This window comes from Aotus nancymaae, unplaced genomic scaffold (genome assembly GCF_030222135.1).
Source record: "Aotus nancymaae isolate 86718 unplaced genomic scaffold, 86718_ANA_hifiasm-v0.15.2.pri h1tg000040l, whole genome shotgun sequence".
In the NCBI taxonomy this organism is placed as follows: domain Eukaryota; kingdom Metazoa; phylum Chordata; class Mammalia; order Primates; family Aotidae; genus Aotus; species Aotus nancymaae.
In genome coordinates this window covers 44,789,230-44,809,911 of record NW_026988454.1, presented here as the reverse complement: position 1 = coordinate 44,809,911, position 20,682 = coordinate 44,789,230, and the positions used below count along the sequence as shown (strand labels likewise).

General features: G+C 35.5%; 1 protein-coding gene across 2 annotated transcripts in view; it reads left to right on the top strand.

Moving 5' to 3' along the window:
• Window positions 1–20,682, top strand: part of PKIB (cAMP-dependent protein kinase inhibitor beta) — a 132,102-nt gene that overhangs the window by 13,841 nt on the left and 97,579 nt on the right. For both annotated transcript variants that reach the window (XM_012450057.3, XM_012450056.1), the window contains exon 2: window positions 13,956–14,039. The gene's annotated coding sequence lies outside the window, so the exon portion shown is untranslated. The remainder of the gene's footprint in view (window positions 1–13,955; window positions 14,040–20,682) is intronic.

Sequence of the window (20,682 nt, the reverse complement as noted above, 5' to 3'; positions counted from 1 at the left end):
ATTGTTGTGTCCTCTCTTATTTCCTTGAGCAGTGGTTTGTAGTTCTCCTTGAAGAAGTCCTTCACATCCTTTATTAGTTTTATTCCTAGGTATTTTATTCTCTTTGTAGCAATTGTGAATGGCAGTTCGTTCTTGATTTGGCTCTCTTTAAGTCTGTTATTGGTGTATAGCAATACTTGTGATTTCTGCACATTGATTTTGTATCCTGAGACTTTACTGAAGTTGCTTATCAGTTTAAGGAGATTTTGGGCTAAGACAATGGGATATTCTAAATATACAATCATGTCGTCTGCAAATAGTGACAATTTGACTTCCTCCTTTCCTAATTGAATACCATTTATTTCTTTTTCTTGCCTGATTACTCTGCCTACAACTTCCAATACTGTATTGTATAGGAGTGGTGAGAGAGGGCATCCTTGTCTAGTGCCAGATTCCAAAGGGTATGCTTCCAGTTTTTGCCCATTCAGTATGATATTGGCTCTGGGTTTGTCATAAATAGCTTTTATTGTTTTGAGATACATTCCATCGATACCTAGTTTATTGAGAATTTTTAGCATAAAATGCTGTTGCATTTTGTCAAAGGCCTTCTCTGCATCTATTGAGATAATCATGTGGTTTTTGTCTTTGGTTCTATTTATGTGGTGGATTATGTTTATGGACTTGCGTATGTTGAACCAGCCTTGCATACCCAGGATGAAGCCTACTTGATTGTGATGGATAAGCTTTTTGATGTGCTGTTACAATCAGTTTGCCAGTATTTTATTGAAGATTTTTGCATCTATGTTCATCATGGATATTTGCCTGAAGTTTTCTTTTCTTGTTGAGTTTTTGCCAGGATTTGGTATCAGGATGATGTTGGTCTCATAAAATGATTTGGGAAGGATTCCCTCTTTTTGGATTGTTTGGAATAGTTTCAAAAGGAGTGGCACCAGGTCCTCTTTGTATGTCAGGTAGAATTCAGCTGTGAACCCATCAGGACTTGGGATTCTTTTGGTTGGTAGGCTATTAATTGCTGCCTCGACTTCAGAACTTGTTATTGGTCTATTCATGGTTTCGACTTCTTCTTGGTTTAGGCTTGGGAGGGTGCAAGTGTGCAGCAATATATCCATTTCTTCCAGGTTTACTGGTTTATGTGCCTAGAGTTATTTGTAATAATCTCAGCTTGTAATTTGTATTTCTGTGGAAATGGTGGTGATATCCCCTTTATCGTTTTTTATTGCATCTGTTTGATCTTCTCCTTTTTCTTTTTTTATTAATCTGGCTAGTGGTCTGTCTATTTTGTTGATCTTTTCAAATTACCAGCTCCTGGATTTATTAATTTTTTGAAGGGTTTTTTGTGTCTCTATGTCCTTCAGTTCTACTCTGATCTTAGTTATTTCTTGTATTCTGCTAGCTTTTGAGTTTTTTTTTTTTTAATCTTGCTCCTCTAGCTCTTTCAATTTTAATGATAGGGTGTGAATTTTAGATCTTTCCTTGTTTCTCATGTGGGCATTTATTGCTATAAATTTTCCTCTAGATACTGCTTTAAATGTGTCCCAGAGATTCTGGTACGTTTTGTCTTCGTTCTCATTGGTTTCCACGAACATCTTTATTTCTGTGTTCATTTCATTGTTTATCCAGTCAACATTCAAGAGCCAGTTGTTCAGTTTCCATGAAGCTGTGCAGTTCTGAGTTAGTTTCTGAATTCTGAGTACTAATTTGACTGCACTGTGGTCTGAGAGACTGTTACGATTTCTATTCTTTTGTATTTGCTGAGGAGTGATTTACTTCCAATTGTGTGGTCAATTTTAGAGTAGATGTGATGTGGTGCTGAGAAGAATGTATATTCTGTGAATTTGGGGTAGAGAGTTCTGTAAATGTCTATTAGGTTTGCTTGGTCCAGATCTGAGTTCAAGTCCTAGATATCCTTGTTAATTTTCTGTCTTGTTGATCTGTCTAATATTGACAGTGGAGTGTTAGAGTCTCCCACTATTATTGTGTGGGAATCTAAGTCTCTTTGTAGGTCGTTAAGAACTTGCTTTATGTATTGGGTGTGTATATATTTAGAATCGTTGGCTCTTCTTGTTGCATTGATGCTTTTACCATTATGTAATACCCTTCTTTGTCTCTTTTGATCTTTGTTGTTTTAAAATCTATTTTTATCAGAGACTAGGATTGCAACTCCTGCTTTTTTTTTTTTTTTTTGTACTCCATTTGCTTGGTAGATCTTCCTCCATCCCTTTATTTTGAGCCTATGTGTATCCTTGCATGTGAAATGGGTTTCCTGGATACAGCACACAGATGGATTTTGACTTTTTATCCAATTTGCCAGTCTGTGTCTTTTGACTGGGGCATTTGGCCCATTTACATTTAAGGTTAATAGTGTTATGTGTGAATGATCCTGCCATTTTGATGCTAGCTGGTTGTTTTTTTTCATCATTAGTTAATGAAATTTCTTCATTGTGTCAGTGCTCTTTACCATTTGGTACATTTTTGGAGTGGCTGGTACTGGTTGTTCCTTTCTGTCTTTAGTGCTTCTTTCAGGAGCTCTTATAAGGCAGGCCTGGTGATAACAAAATCTCAGCAATTGCTGTTCATAAAGGATTTTATTTCTCCTTTGCTTTTGAAGCTTAATTTGGCTGGATATGAAATTCTAGGTTGAAAGTTCTTTTCTTTAAGAATATTGAATATTGGCCCCCACTATCTCCTGGCTTGTAGGGTTTCTGCTAAGAGATATGCTGTGAGTCTGATGGGCTTCCCTTAGTGGGTAACCCGACCTTTCTCTCTGGCTGCCCTTAGCATTTTTTCCTTCATTTCAATCCTGGTGAATCTGATGATTATGTGCCTTGTGGTTGCTCTTCTTGAGGAATATCTTTGTGGTGTTCTCTGTATTTCCTTGACTTGAATGTTGGCCTGCCTTGCTAGGTTGGGGAACTTCTCCTGGATAATATCCTGAAGAGTGTTTTCCAGCTTGGATTCATTCTCTCTGTCACATTCATGTACACCTATCGAATGTAGATTAGGTCTTTTCACGTAATCCCATATTTCTTGGAGGCTTTGTTCATTTCTTTTTCCTCTTTCTTCTCTATTCTTGCCTTCTCATTTTATTTCATTGAGTTGTTCTTCAATCTCTAATATTCGTTCTTCTGCTTGGTCAATTTGGCTATTGAAACTTGTGTATGCTTTGCGACGTTCTTGCATTGTGTTTTTCAGCTCCATCAATTCATTTATATTCTTCTCTAAGCTGTTTATTCTCATTAGCATTTCGTCAAACCTTTATTCAAGGTTCTCAGTTTCTTTGCATTGGGCTAAAACATGTTCTTTTAGCTCAGAAAAGTTTGTATTACCCACTTTCTGAAGCCTATTTCTGTCAATTTATCAGACTCATTCTCCATCCAGCCTTGTTCCTTTGCTGGCGAGGAGTTGTGATCTTTTGGAGGCGGAGAGGCATTCTGGTTTTGGGTGTTTTCATCATTTTTGCGCTGATTTCTTCCTATCTTTGTGGATTTATCTTCCTATGGTCTTTGTATTTGGTGACTTTCAGATGGGTTCTCTGAGTGGATGTCCTTTTTGTTGATGATGAAGTTATTTCTTTCTGCTTTTTAGTTTTCCTTCTGACAGTCAGGTCCCTCTGCTGTAGGACTGCTGGAGGTCCACTCCAGACCCTGCTTGCCTGGAGATCACCTGCAGCAGCTGCAGAACAGTAAGGGTTGCTGCCAGTTTCTTCTTCTGTTATCTTTGACCCAGAAAGATACTTGCCAGATGTCGGCCTGATCTCTCCTTTATGAGGTGTCTCTTTGGATATACAGGGATCGGGGAGCTGCTTGAGGAGACAGTCTGTCCCTTATAGGAGCTCAAGTGCTGAGCTGTGAGCTCCGTTGTTCCATTGAGAGCTGCTGGGCAGATACATCTAAGTCTACTGCAGCAGAACTCATAACCACCTTTTTTTCCCCAGGTTCTCTGTCCTGGGAAGGTGGGGCTTTATTTATAAGTTCCTGATGTGCTGCTGCCTTTTTTCAGAGGTGCCCTCTCCAGCAAGGAGGTAGCCTAGTCACAGTCTGCCAGCAGAGGCATTGCTGAGCTGCCATGGACTCTGCCCAGCTGCTGTGTGAACTTCCTTGCAGTTTTTTTTTTTATAGAAGTATAGTTAGAACTTCCTCAGTAATGGCAGTCTGCCTCAGTAGTGGTGGACTGTCTCTGTAATGGTGGACTGCCTCGGTAATGGCAGACTGCCTTGGTAGTAGTGGACTGCCTCAGTAGTGGTGGACTGCCTCGGTAATGGCAGATGCCCTTCCCCTCACAGAGTTAGACCATCCCGGGTCCAGCTGTGCTTGCTGTGAAACTCTTAATCCAGAGAGTTTCAGATTGCTGTTTTTTTGGGGGTGGGACCCGCTGAGCCAGATCACCTGGCTCCCTGTTTCAGCCCCCTTTTTTTCAGTTGAATCGGCAACTCTGTCTCCCAGGCGTTACAGGCACCAGTTGAAATGGTGTCCAGATTTGTGTGAGTTTTTGTGTGGAGACCCGCTGCACCAGCTGAAACAGCTGTGCTGGAGACTCCTGGCACTTTTCTGCCTGGGAATCTCCTGGTCTGTTGGCAGTAAAAATTCATTTGGAAATGTGGTGATCACTCACCCTCTGCAATCTCTCTGGGAACTGCACTCCAGAGCTGTTCCTATTCTACCATCTTGGATCATCTCCACAGTTAAGTTTTTTCTAAGATACCTTATTTAAAACTACCTTTAAGAGTGATTTTTTTGGGAGGCCGAGGCGGGTGGATCACGAGGTCAAGAGATCGAGACCATCTTGGTCAACATGGTGAAACCCCGTCTCTACTAATACAAAAAATTAGCTGGGCACGGTGGCGCGTGCCTGTAATCCCAGCTACTCAGGAGGCTGAGGCAGGAGAATTGCCTGAACCCAGGAGGCGGAGGTTGCGGTGAGCCGAGATCGCGCCATTGCACTCTAGCCTGGGTATCAAGAGCGAAACTCCGTCTCAAAAAAAAAAAAAAAAAAAAAAGAGTGATTTTTTTTTTTTTTTTTTTTTTACTGTTTCTATCATATATATCATTGGCAGGAGCAATCTATTTATCTTTCTTGTATAAGAGTATTAATAAATCTAAAACATATTAAACACAATATGTGACAGGCATTGTTCTATGTGACAAGAATTCAGTATGTCATTTAAACCTCCTAACAACTTTATATGATAAGTACTATTATTATAGATATTTTTACTTATAGGGAAGCCATGGCTGTTCCAGAAAGTTTAAGTATCTTGGCCAAATGTACACAGTAAAGATTTATAATCAGTAAGCCTTTCTTCAGAACCCATGTTCTCAATCATGACAATGTATTGTAAGTACCAAATTATTTCATAAGGGCAACTTAATAAAAATACACAGCAAACATGTTTGTAAGTTATAATGGTATGATGAAAGAATGCAAGAGATTGAAGATTACAAAATCATTTAAGTAACAAGCTTTGCTTATTTTGTTCTTTGGGCTGTAATACACAGCAGGAAACCTTTTTGATCAAGCTTCTTTATATTCATCCACATCCTATGAACATGAAACATACATTCAAGGAGCATATTAACATTCTTGTTCTCTTCAGTATGAGATGTGAAGACATATTATCTTTGATATGAAATGTGAAGAAAGGAAACGTTTAAAACTTAAAAGAAAACTTAGAGGTAATGAATAAGTCTATGAACTGTTTTTGAGTCAATTCTCCAAAAACATTCATATTTCTTAGAGCTTTGAGTTATGAAGCAAAATAATAAATATCAAGAAGCCATCATTTAATCACAAGAGAAAAATCATATAGAAGAAAAGTTATATATAAAAGCTAGGTCAAAAGTCCAAGAATATTGCGAGACATCATAATGTGTAGTGGATTAATTGTGGACTTTGGAGTTGAACAGAGCTGAGTTTGAATCCCAACTCTGGGACTTATTAGCTATGTGACCTTAGGGATGCATCACACTATCTTTAAGCTTTGTAAAAGGTCCACTATGTGATAGATTAATTGTAATGATTAAATTAACTGAAATGAAAGTGTCTACTAAGGTTCATGATACAGAACAGGTGTTCATTAAATGTCAAAATCCCTTTATCTTCTTTTCCTTCTGACAGTAGCAAAATAAAAAGAGGTTTATCCTGGGGACCTGAAGGGTGAAAGAAGTTTCACAGTGGAATTACTAGGTTCAAGTTTGTCAAAATTTTTAAGACTTTGAGTCAACTTTGCCAAACTACTATGTAAAAGCAGTTGAACAATGCAGGTATTACCTTTTTAAGAAAACCTGATTTTACCTTGCCTATTACAAATGTTTATGGATTTCACTTGAATCTAAGAAGACAATTAGATGAGATGTTGAACTAGTTGTATAAACTGATACCTGAAATATGAATGTATCTCTAATTCTTAGTCATTTTTATCAGTTCCTTTTTATTCATTCTTCACCTAATGAAGCTTTTAGTACTTGAATAAAAAATTTCAGATAAATTGGATTTTGGTCATTTGTGTATATTTTTAAACCAACTAGTCTAGTTGTAATGCTCCTTTCCACAAAACTGGGTCTGTGTTTCCTCCATTGTATCTACCATATGGTAGATAAAAAGATTTGCCAAGGAATTAATAAAGCAGGTTATTTTCAATTTTATGTAAACAAAAAAGGTATGGGGCCGGTGTGGTGGCTCATGCCTTTAATTCCAGGACTTTGGAAATCTGAGGCAGGAGAATCCGTTGAACCTGAGAGGCAGAGGTTGCAGTAAGCTGAGATTGCACCACTGTACTCTAGCCTGAGCAACAGAGCAAGACTCTGTCTTGAAAAAATAATAATAATAATTACTTAATTTTTTTTAAAAGCTATGAAAGTGTAGCAATTGCCAAGGTTAGTTTAAAAACTGTCACAGTTGTAGAAATCAAGCATATATAATAGTGAAAAAAATACAGATTAGATTGGCCAGCTTTGGTGGCTCACTCCTGTAATCCCAACATTTTGGGAGGCCTAGGCAGGTGCTTAGCTTGAGCCCAGGAGTTTGAGACCAGCCTGGGCAACGTGAAAAAACTCCATTTCTACAAAAAATAAGAAAATTGGCCAGGTGTAGTGGCACTGCACTTCAGCCTGGGTGGCAGAGTGCAATCCTATCCCAAAATATAGATAGATAGATAGATAGATAGATAGATAGATAGATAGATAGATAGATTAGAGGTAAATGAAAGAAAAATTAGTAGTAAGTAGATAAGCAAGGTTGAATAGAATAATGCTCATTTTGTTGTGAATGCTTATTAATGAATATCCTTGAGTGTTTCATATTTTCACAACTGTATAAATTCATCCTTTTTGAACTTTATGGAGCAAAAGTGAGTGTAAACACATTTGCAAGTATTCTTTAAAGTTATGTATACCTTTTGCTAATATGAGTAAAGATTTATGAATTTCCATTCAATAATCACTTTTTGAATACCAACTATCTGCACTAAGTCCTGCAGATAGTTGAATAAAACATTCCCATTCAAGATGTTCACAGGCTCTGGGTAAGACTATCACACACGGCTATAACAGAAAGCATCAGCCAGCCATGAAAAGAATGGTTTAGGGGCAAAGATTATGATTAATACCAATCTAGAACAAGTCCTAAAGCTTCACAGAAGAGGCAGCATTTGAGTTGGACCATTAAGGATGGTCCACATCCTGCTAGGAAGAGCGAAAGGAAATGTGCATTCTAGGCAGATGAAGCAGATTGTTTCGTGTGTGGCCTATTTGTGTTAATCTTTCCCTATTTATTGCTAGCCCTAAGTGGCCAAGGGATCCAAATAAGCACATTTTATCATTCTTGTACAAGTTCTCATGCAAAGGAAGTACTCAGTAAATATTGTTTTTTAATATATGAATGAATGAATGAACACACTTAAAGATACTTCTTAATGTGGGATGATAACTTTCAAATAAAAAGTTATATCACATTGAGAGTTGTTTTTCTTTACCTGATAGCACCTATACAATTCAAAGGAAAATTTAAATTTTCTAAACTCCGATTAACATTTATCTCACCAAATTTTAACTTCTGTGGATTTTAGTTCCAGCACTCTGCTATTCTCTATTAATTAATTTCTACACTTTTGTTTGCTTGTTTAAATGCGTGAGTTCAAATGTATCACTTAATAACTTACTCTCTGATTTACTCCCCTGGATTTGATCAATTGATTGTATTTACTATTAATATTGTTTCCCATCTGCCTATTGGATAAACTCTTCTTGGTTGAATAACACTCACTGAATACCTGAATGTCTTAATTTGAACTCATCATGTTCCTTCCAACTTTTCTTGCCAATTATTCCTTTTGTGGATGCTGTGTTTACAAATAAATCATGTGATATATTTGACTATCTTTTCTCCCTACCCAAATCAACAATCATCTCTAGCATAAATTCTTCTGACAACTTTCACAATTGTCAACTTTTAGTCACAAAATTAAGCATCTGGCTTATTACTCCAAATGCTCTTCATTCATCTTTCTTCCATCTTGCAGACAATTGTTCTACATCCTTTCTTGACATAACATAGACACTTTCATGATGATCCCTCATTTACTGATGAAGAAAACTTCATTTTATTTTATTTATTTATTTTATTATACTTTAAGTTCTGGGGTACATGTGCAGATCGTGCAGGATTGTGACATAGGTATACATATGCCATGGTGGTTTGCTGCATCCATCACCCCATCATCTACATTTGGTATTTCTCCTAAGGTTATCCCTCCCCAATCCCCTCACCCCCTGCTATCTCTCCCCTAAACCCCCACCCCCCCAACAGGCCCCAGTGTGTGATGTTCTTTTTATAAAATATCTTTAATTTCTTTCTGACTAGAAAAGCACGTGGTTTAACTTATAAAACAGAAAATAAATAAATTAATTAAAATTATACAAGATTTTAATTGTGTATCATCTTACAGAAAACATTCTTATTTTGTTATATATGGGATTAACATATATACTTTTAAAAAACAAAATTGTGATTCCATTGTATATCGAATGTACCCAGTTCTTTCATTTAACATTTATGAAACATTTTCATGTCTTAATGATTACATATTCTTTAAGACTTCGTGAGTTGAATGAGTTGAATAGCATTACTTTAATATAGAGCAAAGTCTGAATGTCTCCAATGGGCTTCTTAGCTATGTGATCTTGGATAAGTTACTGAATATTTTTGAGCTTCAGTTTTGTCATTTGCAAAATGGAGATCTTAATAGTTGTAATGAATATTTAATGACATGGTACATGCAAAGTATGCCCTGTGCATTAATAGCTAGTCTAAATGTTAGCTACAATTTCTGATTTCTTATAGCTCAATACTATTTCTTCCTACAGCTACATCGTACTTTGTTGGACTGTGTCCCCAGTTAGATCTATTGCTTACTAATTCAATCTTAAACTTTTTGCCTGGCTTTCAGGATTCCTTATAACCTAGCCTGTCCTGACTCACAACATTTTTCACAATTTAAATTCTCTCCTCTCTGTAACCAATTTCTTTCCAGCTGCTTGTGTTCAGTATACTGATTTTCACCTTATCTCCCTTACTTGAGGCTACCTAGTGTTGTTTGTGTATACAGATCATTCCTGGGTAGAGGCGAAAGCTGATTCCATGGGGAACTCAGCAGCTGGGTTCAGCCTTCAGAATCAGCCCAAATGAGGGCTCAGGGCTGGTTCTTTATGCCCTGCAGTAACTCATAATTGGAAGGTCTCAGTTGAGGACCATCAGCCACCAATACTCTGCTGGAGAAATGAATGGTTCAGTCCTGAAAGGGAATCTGGTGGCATACCACAATGTCCATTACACCTATTTCATAATACTGTCCATCTTTCGTTGTACTTGAATAAACCTTTTCTCAGTTGTATTACTTAGATAGAGCTGTATGCTAGATGTGAAGGCTGAAATACCTAGTGATGATACATAATGCAATATATATTGCATTAATAGGAAAAGTACTGCAGGAGCCAACCAAAAGAGCTAATGATGACCCAGTCTGGAACAATTTGAAGAGCATAATAAAGTACGATTGGTTATAATCCAAAGTATAAAATATAATATCCACCATGAGTTTATATCATTATGAATAAATAATTGAATACATAAATAAATGAGAAGAAGAGATAAATCTCTTATGCAGAAGAATTCCAAATAATTTATATAGCTACAACATCCTCAAGGATGTATAAAATAACTTGTTTCTTCTTAATCATGGGCTACACATAATGACTTCTTTCCCAAAAATACAGTAGAGAGCAGCAGGAGGCAGACTAACTTTCCAGCGGAGAAACCTGACAAAGACTATCTCAGCAAGGTCAACATCAGTAGTGATGACATATTGATATTATAGACTCTTGCTATGATGTGATAAAAATGGCACTTTTCCTCTGTGGTCGTCCTCCAAAAATCCAATGGCCACAGTCTAATCATGAGAAAAACATCAGGAAAATCCCAACTGAAGGACATTCTACAAAATACTTGTCAAACTATTAAGGTCATTAAAAACAAGGAAAGGCTAAGAAAATGTCACAGCAAAGAGGAAACATGACTAAATATAATATAGTATCCTAAATGACACTCTAAGATACCATAAGGACATTAGATAAAAACTAAAGAGACATGAAGTATGGGATTTAGTTGATGATAGCATATCAATATTAGTTCATTAATTGTAATAAATGTAATACTAATGTAAGATACTAAAAATAGGGGAAACTGGGTATGGAACACTATAGGAACTTTCTGTACTGTCTTCTAATTTTTTGTAAATCTAAAGCTATTGTAAAAATTATGTTAAAAAGAAATACTGTTACCATATGACCCAGCAATTCCACTTCTGGGTATATATCCAGAAGATTTGAAAGCAGGGTCTTGAGGGGATATTGGTACACCCGTGTTCATAGTGGCATTATTTGCAATATCCAAAAGGTGAAAGCAACTCAAGTGTCCATTGATGGATGAATACATAAACAAAATGTAGTATATACGTTGGGATATTTTTATTTAAGGCTTTATTCAGCCTGGAAAAGGAAAGAAATTCTGATACATGTTGCCACAGAGATAAACTTTTAGAACATTATGCTAAGTGAAATAAGCTAGTCACAAAAAGTCAATTATTATATGCTTCCACTTATAAACATATCTAGAGTAGTAAAATTTATAAAAACAGACAATATAATGGTGATTTTCAGGAGTTTTGGAGAGAGGAATGGAGGTGGTAGTTTAATGGGTATGAAGTTTCAGTTTTGCAAGACAAAAAAGTTCTGGAAATTGGTTGTATAACAATATGAATATGATGAAGAATACTGAACTATATGCTTAAATATGATTAAGATGATAAATTTTATGTTTTTAATTATAATTTTAAAAAAACAAGTACTATTAAAATTACTATTTTTAGTCCATTGGCGTGATGAAATTGATACTGCACAGATATGGTATATCTGTTTATTTTCAGTTTATGATCCTCAGTACCCTATTTGGTTAATTATTCAGTGATCTAAAACAGTAATTAGGTTAAGTCGGATAATCAGTATCATCCAAAAGTATTTGCAACCAATGCTCATCCAAAAGCCCATATAAAAGTTACCTGGAAACCAGCAGGATGTAATGCTCATAAGAACTCAGGTGTTGAAGGAGAGAAACATGGATCTGCTGCATTTTTTGTTGTTTTTTGTCTAAAGTAAAAACTTTATTGAGCTGAAGCCACAGTGCTAATTATATATTAAATGATATTTGATTGATATCTTTTATTTCCTCTTTGCAAACAAAACAAACATCCTATTGCACATACTCTACATTTCTTTCATTTAAAACACGACAACACAAGGACAGAGAATAGGGACATATTTTCTATTAGTGTCCAGTAATGTCTGGAGGTATTAGCAAAGTTTTGAAGAAGATGGCATTAATATCTGTGTCACATACGGCAGTTGAGTTAATTTAAATGGCAGGTTCAGCCAATTGAGATTTGTCACTGTTTTGAGCTCCCTTTCCTTTTTCCCACTCTTTTAGATTCAGAATGTCTTTGACATCCAAGTATATTAGAGTATAATTCCTTTGGTGTTCTTTTTCTTTGAAAGCCAAAACAAACTCTAGAACATCACATTTCCAAAAGAAAGCTGTAAGACTTAAGAGTGTGATCACAGATACCTCTTGGGTCCCAGTCTGTATTTAGTGTTAAACGAAGAAAGCAAGTTTATACTTTTGTAGATCTTCAGGGAGCATAATAACCATGTATTTGGAATTTCATTGTATGTGATCTTCCTTAAATCTCAGAATAACCTGTAGAGATGGGCAGGATCAATATTATTATGCCATTTGATGAGCAAGGCTCTGTCATTTACCTCCAAGAAAGGAGATGACTCCTCAAAATCAACAGCTGAAAAATAGATGAGTTGAAACTAGAATTGAGGTCAGTGCTTCTGCCTTTATGTTACAATGCCCTTAGGATGTCAGAAGCGGAAAAAAAGAGTAATCAAACTGTTTGAAAACTAACTTAGAGTGGGTAACATAATGCTGTTGACATTTAGGGAAAAAGATAATTTATTTGAGAATCATAGTGAAATATCTCCACCATATATAGTTCTTGGGTTTTATACAAATTGGAAGTTCAGTTACTGTCCCAGTGTGAAAGGTGTATGCAGGATGGATTGGAACAGGAATGGCTCAAGCCGGGAAGACTAGTGAGAGATGTCATAACCCCGGAACAGTGGGAGGGATGGAAGAAGCTATGGCTGGGGAGAGTTGAACTAGATTTGCCCGTGCAAATGGAGTTGGAAGGAAGAGTGAATTGAATATTAAAACCTGGAATAGATAGAATTTGATGGTTTATTAGAAAGAAATAGGGAAGAGAAGACAGCAGACAACATTGATCCTTGAATACATAATATAAAGCTATACTCTTCCCTGCTCCAAGTAACACTAGTATTCAGATATCTGTCCTATCTATCTCTATCTATCAGCAGAGTAATATTGACATTACTGTCCTCACATTTAGAAAAAGAAACAAATGATCTTCATAAAATGAAAGAAGCATGGCTCTTTCGTTTTTAACATCTAAGCATTTACTATGTGTCTGCTTAAATGTGTAGACTGCCTGAGTGAAAGGGTACCTGGTTAACCCAGTGATCAGTTGTGGCCGCCTTCGTCAGAAGTATATATGTAAATGAAAATAACTAGGTTTTCCAATTATTTGAAGCTAATAACTAGTTTTTAAATGGGGACTTTTGACATTTAAATACCTAAAAGAATATGATCAGAAAAAAATATGCAAGTGGGTTGTCTACCTATTCATAGCAAAATGTTAGGTTACCCCTTGATGGTGAGGCATTGTGCATAGACTGGATTTTATTGGATTCATTTCTCTCCAAAAATTGCAATCACTATATCTTGCAATTGAGAAAAACAATGTCCTTGCTCCTTGGCATTTAAATTCAAAGATGAATGGTTGCAGGGATATGTTGCTTTTTAAATCACACATTTGAGAAAGACTATCACCTAGTGAATCTATTTTTCAGTGGAAATCTGAAAATCTAAAATATATATGTTTATTGCTCTCTTGTTTATTTTACTATTTAGTAAGAATGTCTCTGTTCATGTTCCACAGTTTTAGAGCAAAACACAAGAAAGACTGCTCAGAATACAATTGATGTGTTTGAATGGTGAACAAAGTAACAAAAAGAAATACATTACTTATTTATCTGGGTGTATGGAGCTGCTTACTCAAGAAAATGTATCCTGCTTTTGCTATCAGCTAGAGAAACTGAAAAAAAATATGGGAAAAGGAATATAAAAATGAATGTTTTTTAAAAACATATGACATTTGGTCTAAATTAGACATTTTTGTCTAAGGAACAACTTGTTCTTTCTTGCAAGAGACAAGAAACTAGAGATGTTTATCTTAATAAATCTTTTCCTGCCTCTGTTTCCTTCAGGAGTCGTGCTATACTGAAAAGACACTCGATCAAGAGAACTCTGGGAGAAGCCAGAAACCCTGTCCCAGGGACAGAAAAGAAAAAGTAAGTACATTTTTCTTCCACTGATCTTGGAACATATGGAATAACATATTGAAGATGTTCCTAAAAATATCTTTGTTGCTATAAAGCCAGATGACAGCATACAAAATGTAAGGTGGGATATCTTCCTTTTAGAAGACAATGTAGTTTAATATAAGGTTGATAGAATCTACTGTTAATTTCTAATTAATGGCAAACAATACATACTGGGACCTTGAGATACACATTTTCAACTTGCATCTGCCAGGGATAAGTGATTAGTAGAGACTGAGCTTGGTTTGACATTTCTACTCTTAGTTGTGCCTATTTAAATAGTTTTTAGTAGAGGCAGCTAACCCATCAGAATAATGTTTTGAAATTTATACCTTTAAAACGGAAGAGAAATTCATACTGCCTATCAGGTCTTACAAACTGACTGCTTTCCTCATTATACTCTCCTCAGAGATCATATAATAGAATTATAATCAGTACATATAATTAAATGTTCTTGATGACACTAATAGGTAGACATACACCTCAAGTTAATACTTTTTTGAGAGACAGGTTTTTGTGTGCTGGTGATATATATGTATATAACACAGATATCTGTCCAATTATCTATCTATCTATGACAGATATCTGTATATATTCATACTGGCCTACATCAGTAGTACATCCTTTGAAAATTGAGGCCACATTCATATTGCAGTCTTATTAGTATTTCATAAAAATGTTATGAGTTTGTAATACAGAAACAGAAAACCAAACACTGCATGTTCTCACTCATAAGTGAGAGCTGAACAAGGAGAACACATGGATGCAGGGAGGGGACCATCATACACCCGGGACCTGTCAGGGAGTGGGGGTGTAGGGGAGAGATACCATTAGGAGAAATACCTAATGTAGATGACGGTTGATGGGTGCAGCAAACCACCATGGTACGTGTATACCTATGTAACAAACCTGCACATTCTGCACGTGTATCTCAGAACTTAAAAATGTAATATAAATAAATAAATGTTATTGGTCTGGTAGAAATTGTATTTGAGAGCACCTCGATCCCTTAGTGCTACATTCTCTTACCCGGAGTGAGAACCTTGCTTCTCCATTGCAGCTTAGATGATGAAGCAAGAGGTAAGCTGCAGCCTGAGGGAAGGCTCCAAAGTTCTTCACACCCTCTCAGATTCCTATGAGAACACAACTCCAGAGGAGCAGGAAGGAGTGGAAGATATTACATTTGGTTTAGGCTCATTGCTTGGTCTTCTTAAAACCAGTGTACAACTTTCCTATTAACTCTCTGTGATTTTGTTTAAACATTGGCAGTAGGTTCATTTCCATGGCTCATTAGAGCATTTTTACTTTGATGTGAACATTTAAATTTGTGTCTAAAAATAAAGAATAACATGTCTTAATTGACATCTACTTTTATTATAAAGTAATTTCACACAAATAATTTTATCAGAACCATTTATATCTCTACATAAACCACTAGAATCTCCATACTAGGACAAAATAAGTAGAATTATAAATATGAATCAATTTTGTACTTAAGGAAAATTAAAACTAACACATAAAATAATTCTTTGGTCTATATTGTGGGCTGAATATACAATGATTTATAAGCATAATCTTATTTAATTCTCACAATAACTCTCTGAAGAAGGTAAGGAAGGCATGGTTATTTCCAGTGATACAAGCATACCTTGCCAAATGCACACATTTAGCAAGTGGGTGGTGAAGTTAGGACTTGAGCCTAATTTTGTCAGATGCATAAGCCTATGTCCTTGACCAGCTTGAATAGAAAGGTTTGGCAGGAGCTAAAACACTACATTTAAATGACTAAAGTGTCTCGTTTTCATCAGCTATTTATAATCAATTATTAAAAATATACACTCTTAAGGAACAAATTATCCCTATACTCTATGAATTCTATGAAAGAGAAAACATTTTTTCTGATTTATTTAATAAGAAGCACAATACTAAAAAAGTCAAAAAAGAAAACTAATAAAAGTAACACAAAAAAGAAGATAATAATTTATTGAAATACTAGCTAAACGAATGTAGATATCAACAAAATAGAATAATACAACACATGGTGTTTATTCTAGGAATGTGAATGTGATTTAGTATCAGGGAACTTATTCAAGTGATTTCATAGTCATAGACCAAAGAATAAAACCAATGTTTTAACTTCCAAATAGATTTCAAATGACATTTGATAAAATAAAACTATATTTCTTTTAAGAAAACACACATACATGTAGTATAATAATTTAGGAATAGAGAGATGCCATTAAAATATAAAAAAGTGATTTCAAGAAAGCAGAAAAACCCTAACGGCTTATTACATGACCAATTTCATCACTTACAGTTAATATCATTTAACAAATTTTAAACAATGGAATTGGTTAAAATATTTGTTTTAAAAGACAAATATTTTCTGAATTTTTCTCATATATGCTAGGAACTGTTCTAAATGCTTTACAAATATTAACTCATTTAATTCTCACAACAACCCTAGGAGATATGGACTACTATCATTCTATTTGACAAATTAGGAAACTGAGGCCAAGAGATACTAAGTAACATAGCCAAGGTCATGCAGCTAATAAGTAGCAGAGCTGAATTAAAACTCCTATGATTTGACCCATGAGTCTTTAGTCATAAATATTATGTTATGCTGCCTCTCAAAGGTTATAATAATTAGAAAAATGGTTACATCTTTTTTCCTTAATATATATATATTTTACTAAGACGTACTATGTCTTAGTTAAAAATAAAGATGAAGTTCTAGTAAAAACCAGTGATAATCCCAAGAGAATTAACTGAAGAACCATTAGGGTAATGAACTTTGTTAAGTAACTATACAAAAGATAAATGTGTAAAAATCAGTTCATTTTTCTATGGCAGCAACAAATAAAAAACATGAAAAAAATCTCATAATGGCAATTAAATATCACAAAGCTATGAATAAACTATTAAAGAAATGTGAAAGACTTAAATTAAGAAAATAACATTTATTGAGAAACACAGATAAACAATTGTCTGTTAAGTATGTTATGCAGAAAGAAAAATTAGCAGTAATGAGATTTATGTTGTAGTCTTGGATGAGAATAATAGATGTTGTATAGATGTTAATTTCTTCAAATTAATTTATAAAGATAGTACAATTTTATTTAAAATCCCAAAATGTTTTGGGGGAGAGCTTGGCAAAATGATTATTAAAATTCATCTGGAAGCATGGACAGTCTAGAAAAGGCACATTAAAAAAAGATATAAAACTTGCTATTTCCCAGTATTAAAACATATTAAAAAGTTACAATTATTAAAACTGTGTGATACTATTTACTAACATAGAAACTTAGAGAAGCCAAATCAGTTTGAGAAATCCCCAAACAGATCAAAGCACATGTAAAAGTAATACATTTAAAAAACCACATTTCATGTTGGTGAAGAAAGTAATGATCGTTCAAAAAGCACGACAGCAATAATTAGTTAATGTTAAGGTAAATTTGGAAATTTTATTTATACAACATAAAAATACATGTCAGATTGATAAAAGCAGAACAAAGACAGAGACATAACTGGAGGAAAATAGATTGGCAAATAATTTTATAATCTTGTCTAACATGATGTCAAAGGCAAAATTCATAATTGATGATTGATAGACTTGATTGTAAATATATTAAAACTTCTGTTTGTGTAAAATAGAGAAGAGACTTAAATAGCATGAACATAGTAAGTGTTTGAAAATTGCTTTTTCTTGATTTTTTTTAATGGGGAAACAGAATTAATGAATCAGTAAGTTCTAACTAACATTTTAATATGTTACTGTTTGAAGGCTTAGTAAAGCAGAAATTGTTCTGGGATAGTACTAATTTGGTATTTTAACTCCTGAAGGCACACAGCATCACAGAAATTTTTGTGTGAAGAATACATACTACATCTTAGTTAAAAATAAAGATGAAGTTCTAGTAAAGACCACTGATAATATGGAAAAGTGAACTGTTCCACCTAAAACAATCAATTAAATTTGTCTTAGAGTATCCAAGAGAATAGAGGATTTCAACCAGACAGTTTTATAATTCTTACATGTGCATTTTATTTCAGTAGAAATTATTTGCAACCTTCTGAATTTTAATAATATGTTAAAGTAAGTTATCTCTAATAAAAATGAAATAATTCCATTTCTGTCTTGAATATTGCAGTAGAAAATTGCAGAGGAGTGACACAATGATACAATTTGGACAGAAATGTTTCCTATTTTATTAAAGTTGATGATGTAAGAAAGATTGTTTGCCTCTTTCCAGAGTACCGCTGCTCTTTCAATGCTGGGAGCTCAGAGGAAATGTGAAAGGAAAATGTATAATAAGTAATGACCAATAATTTTTTTATAGTTTTAATTTAGGTAAAATATTGAGGGTTATGCCAACCTGTACTATCACAATCAATTAACACTAACACTAACAAAATAGCAATTTTCTGTCCCGGGCCCTGTTAGCATAATCGCTAGACTCTAAGCTCCAAATACCTCATGGAAAAGACTAACCAGTGGGACTGTGAACTTTCTAGACTTTCTGTTCACATCCAGCCCCTATCCCTGATTGTGGCCAATGCATTGACTCCTGTTCACTGCTATTCCTCCTGGGGACACTCACTCTACTTCATAGCCTCCTGCTAGCAGTCTCTCAATCTGCTACCCCACCTGTGTTGCCCTTTTGTTTCAGGGCTCAAATTTCTCAAAGGTCTGCATTCAGCCATTCATCTGTTGCTTTCTAATCCTGACCATTGTCCCTGTATTGAGTTTAGTACTTCAACTCTCTTTATCCATCCACCTTAAAGGGTTTCTTCCCTCACTTATACAAGGACTAGGACTGTTAATAAGTTGCTTTTTGCCAGGCAAGGTCTTGGTCCTGGGGTTTGACTAACAGCCATCATCATTGTCCTTGCCATAAGAACTTTTAGGTATTCATGATCCCAGGCAGATTAATCCTGCTGGTTCAAGAGACATGCATAGAAGTGCCTGAAACTAAAAAAAGACTACAGAATAGACGTTAGCTCTAATACTCTTGCTAAATAAACATTGACTTTTAAACATGTATCTTTATTTGTTCATAAATATACATTTAGTGGATATATTCTTTGGCCACCCCCAGATAAAGGCCCTTAGGTAGACAAAATAACTATAAAATTTTTTTTCTTCTTCTCATGGGTAATAAAGGCAAAAGAGAAACTTAGCCATTTTGTTTTAAGCAACAATAACCAAATCAAACAAGCATAACCATAAAAATAAAGAATAAATCCCCGGCCAGGCACAGTGGCTCACGCCTATAATCCCAGCACTTTGGGAGGCCGAAGCGGGTGGATCATGAGGTCCAGAGATCGAGAGCATCCTGGTCAACATCATGAAACCCCGTCTCTACTAAAAATACAAAAATTAGCTGGGCATGGTGGCGCACACCTGTAGTCCCAGCTACTCGGGAGGCTGAAGTGGGAGAATTGCTTGAACCCAGGAGGCGGAGGTTGCGGTGAGCCGAGATCACGTCATTGCACTCCAGCCTGGGTAACAAGAGTGAAATTCCATCTCTTGTTTAAAAAAAAAAAAAAAGAATAAATCTTGTTAATGTTCATGCTAGATGAACTATCGCTTTTTGAAGACTGTCCAAACACTGTAAGCAGTGAGTTCTGGAGGCAAAAATGGAAAACAAAACAACCAAAAATCAAAAGAGCAGAACACACAGACGCTCTTGTCAAGGAGAGTAAAGGGAGTTTATACAAAGAATGAAGGTGGTCATTAACAGATTAGCACTAATTCTTAGTGATCAAAGTAATTGTCAACTAATGTTTGCAGTGTGCCAAACTCATTTTCTCATTTCTTCATTCAGCAAGTGTTCATTGAGTGTCTACCCCATTTACCCTGTACCCTGCACTGTTGTGAGCTGTGGGGATCAGAGCTGAAGACGCAGCAATTCTCCAGAGTGATTCTCTGTGAATCACTAGCATGGAAATTCTGAACTAGAGAAAATAGGCTACAGGAGTGTGAGGAGACCCAAAGGGTGTTTTATCAGAAGTGGCTGATGATTTACTTTGTGGAAGTCCTAGAGATGATGTGCTTACTTTCTTCAATTATGTGAGAGATATCATGTCAAAAAAAATCTGTGTGATTGAGAAGACAAAACTAGATTGAGTGGATGGAATTTGAAGAAATATTTTTGTTGAATCAAAGGAAAGGGTGCCTGAAATTATAACAAGCTACCTCTGATAACTAAGTTGGTTGGTCATAAGTGGGAGGGTGAGGGGTTGGTGTTGGGGATGGGTAACTAATTCATCTCCAAAGACAAAAGTTCCAGGATCTGTTGTTGAAATCATTGATGTAGGAAGGGTTCCCCTGAAGACAATACAGTAAGGGACTACAAGGGTGCTTTTGAGTTAGACCTACCAGCTTTGTCACTTACTCTTAGGGTTTGACCACATCTCTCATCTCTGATCCTTAGTGCCTACATCAGAGAAAAGGAGATAGTACATGTCACAGGACTGTGGTGAGAACAGAATAAAATAATGAGTGTAAATGAGCTAATTCAAAATGGTTGCCATAGAGTGGGCACTCAATAGATGGTACTTAATACATGGGAACTAGAATGTCATCTTGGGAAACACTTGGAATCCA